The sequence below is a fragment of the Salvelinus sp. IW2-2015 genome, unplaced genomic scaffold, assembly GCF_002910315.2.
Source record: "Salvelinus sp. IW2-2015 unplaced genomic scaffold, ASM291031v2 Un_scaffold11365, whole genome shotgun sequence".
Taxonomy (NCBI): Eukaryota; Metazoa; Chordata; class Actinopteri; order Salmoniformes; family Salmonidae; genus Salvelinus; species Salvelinus sp. IW2-2015.
This window is the reverse complement of record NW_019952622.1, coordinates 1-3,465: the sequence shown is the minus strand read 5'-3', so window position 1 is coordinate 3,465 and position 3,465 is coordinate 1. Positions and strand designations below refer to the sequence as shown.

The following is a 3,465-nucleotide window of genomic DNA, read 5'->3' as shown; positions in this document are numbered from 1 at the left end:
CAGTACCCCTATGCAACAATGGAAAACAGACTTTGGACAGACCCATAAAGAAACACAAACCTGGTGTTTTGGAATGGGCTTCAGAAGTGAGGGCTAATTGCTGTTTGAGTTAAACATGAGAGGGGCCTGACAAACGTGGCTCCCGAAGCTCCGGTTCCTCGCTCCTCATTTGTCCGAGTGAGTTGTCCAGAGTAAATAGGCAAAGGTCCCGCTCGCTCATGTGTGTGAGTGGGTGGGGAGCAAGCTGGGCTACAAGGGGTTGAACTGGAAGATAAATCATGACAAAAAAGGGGTCAGACAGGCAAGCGATGGGGACTCCGTAAGCCCCCCCCCCCCCCCCCAGCAGTCTAACTGCACACACAGTGACACAGTGCATATACACACACGCACAACCAGGTGGGTACAAAGGGCCCCACAGCTGCCGGGTCATGGACAGGATGTTATATGTTTTTCTAAGGACCTCTGTTTTTATATAGTTTTACAGTTTTGTCAAGGCCACCACCGCCTGTGAAGAAAAAGGGTCGGTGAAAATGATTGTGATCGGCCTCCAAGTGCCAAACTGCATGTTAAGCACCACACCCTTGGCCATTTCATAGGCAGTTGGAAACATGCATGGGGTTGGGGAAAGTACATAGCAAAGAGACAAGTGATAAGCGAGCTTTTTAAGCCTAAAATTATACAAGTGTTAGTTTCGCCCTGATGCAGAGAGTAGCTGGCTGGCTGCTGGAAGTGTTCTGTTCAGCGCTCATGAGGAACATGTGTAGCCGTGGCCTCTTGTGTTAACAGGATTGAGCTGTGTTGTAAAGGGAGCCCCCAGGGGAGTATTGCCGGCAGACACACACTGGTGCTGTTGCCAGGGTGAGCCATGGCGGTTTGATGTCAGAACTCACTGAAGGAGAAGGTTCAACGTCACCTTGGGTTCCTTTTAGACAGGAGACAGTCAGTAGACTCAAACTACAGACTTTTTTTACTGGATATTTATAGGAAAAATAGCACTTTTCTCTAACTCAAAACATTCAGCTTTAGATTTCACTGGCTATGTTATGACTGTGAACCTGTGACATACTGTAGTCAAAAGTAAAATACTAGCAACATAGTGTCTTCGTAAAGTATTCAGACCCCTTGACTTTTTCCACATTTTGTTATGTTACAGCCCTATTCTAAAATTGCTTAAATATTTTTTTCCCTCATCACTCTACACACAATACCTCATAATGACAAAGCAAAAAAAGGTTTTTAGACATTTTTGCTAATTTATACAAAATAAAAACTGAAATATCACATTTACAGAAGTACTTTGTTGAAGCATCTTTGGCAGCAATTACAGCATCTAGTCTTCTTGGGTATGACGCTACAAACTTGGCACACCTGGAAGTGGACACCAGTGGTCAATTGATTGGTTCACTCACTCAACATAGTGATGATTACCAATCAGAACTGTCAAATGTAGAAAGTTAAAAAAGGGTTTAATTATTTACCTCCCTGACCAAGACCCTTCTCCCTTGATTGCTCAGTTTGGCCGGGTGGCCAGCTGTAGGAAGAGTCTTGGTGGTTCTAAACTTATTCCATTTAAGAATGATGGACGCCACTGTGTTCTTGGGGACCTTCAATGCTGCAGAAATGTTTTGGTACCCTTCCCCAGATCTGTGTTTCGACACAATCCTGTTTTGGAGCTCTACGGACAATTCCTTCGACCTCATGGCTTGGTTTTTTCTCTGACATACACTGTCAACTATGGGACTTTATATAGACAGGTGTGTGCCTTTCCAAATCATGTCCAATCAATTACATTTACAACAGGTCAACTCCAATCAAGTTGTAGAAACCTCTCATGGATGATCAATGGAAACAGGGTGCATCTGAGCTCAATATCTAGTCTCATAACAAAGGGGCTGAATACTTATGTAAATAATGTATTTCTGTTTTTTATTTTTAATACATTTGCAAAAATGTCTAAGCCTGTTTTCGCTTTGTCATTATGGGGTATTGTGTGTAGATTGCTGATGATTCTTTATTTTTTTTTGTATCTATTTTAGAATAATGCTGTAATGTAACAAAATATGGAAAAAGTCAAGGGGTCTGAATACCTTCCGAAGGTACTGTATATTAATTACCCAAAGGTTTTATCACCCCCGTTGCCTCCTGCCATCCCTCCCTTTGGTACAGTCCATTGACCCCTGACCTTTTTTGCCCTTCCCTAGGTAACATCACCACGCGGATCCGTACCTCGGAGAGTGGCTCAGATGAGGCCATCAAGTCCATCCTGGAACAGGCCAAGAGAGAGCTGCAGGTTCAGAAGGCTGGTGAGTGGCTGCTCTCTCTCTGACGGACACTACTCTACAGCAGGAGCTGGTTAGATGTTCTATCTATTGATAGAGCTAAAATAATTGACCTCAACCCTGCTGTATAGTTGTCTGATGCTTCTTGTCTGACCCTCATACCACACTGCATGCCCCTTGTACAGAAATGATAGGGATGGTGGGTATTTGCAGTATAAAGAGTTTCCTTCCCAGTGTTTTGACCTCATGCAGCCTGTAAAGTGGATGAACATACAGTAGGATGTGATGTGGTTGACTCAAGCTTTCCCCATTTGTATCTTATTGGTCATACAATTATTCCTAAATTGCCAATGCCATAACTAATGCCAAACCGTGCTAGTGACTGCCCCATACACTGCCTTTAGAATGTCTAAGAGATGTCCCTCGTGCTAACCCCCTCTTGACGCCGTGCCACCCACTACAGATGGTGTGGAGGACAGACAGCGACGACAGACAGGTTACCCCCGGGGCATGGGCAACTATTTTGCAAAATATGCACAAAGTCTCAGACTCGGTGAGGAATGGATTTAACCTTACACACTGTGTGGCCCCACACGGGAATATACAAACCAAGTACAGACTGCAAGACCACCTTTTTCTGTCAGGGAGGGAGAAAACATTTCCTTGACCGTCCATGTCTTAAATCTAAGGGATATGGTTCTACTAGGGAGCAGTTATTTTAGCCTCAAATACATTAGAAAGACAAATGTGGCTGTATTGAAATTCTTAAGTGATGGACTGTTATTGTATAAATTAACAAGCACTTAGAATATGTTTATAAGACTTCATAAGAAATCACTTATTTTCAAATGTTACGTTTTCCTTTTGTTTTGAACTTCAGGCATCAAACAGAAAATCCAAAACCTCACAGAATTCTTCTCTACTTCAAATTGTTTGGCCATGGAGCGTCATCTGAGTTTGAGTGCAGATGGCGTTCGTAGCCTTGTCTGATGATGTCTGTCTATCCTCTCTGTCTCTCCCTGCAGTAGACTCGTCCCAGCCCCCTCCCTCGTCCAGCATTGGTGGTGGTGGAGGTGGTATCGGCTCAGGTGGATCCTCCAGCTCAGACGAGACCATCCGCTCCATCCTAGAGCAGGCCAGGAGAGAGATGGAGGCCCAGCAGGCCGCCCTGGAGCCCATCCTCAAG

The 3,465-nt window shown here is 44.4% G+C and overlaps 1 long non-coding RNA gene across 1 annotated transcript; it reads left to right on the top strand.

Annotated features, from left to right (window-relative positions):
* Nucleotides 1-2,205: 2,205 nt before the first annotated feature.
* LOC112080062 (uncharacterized) lies at nucleotides 2,206-3,459 on the top strand. The gene is made up of 3 exons (XR_002896112.1): nucleotides 2,206-2,303; nucleotides 2,743-2,832; nucleotides 3,305-3,459. It is a non-coding gene; the product is annotated as an uncharacterized lncRNA (long non-coding RNA).
* Nucleotides 3,460-3,465: the final 6 nt, after the last annotated feature.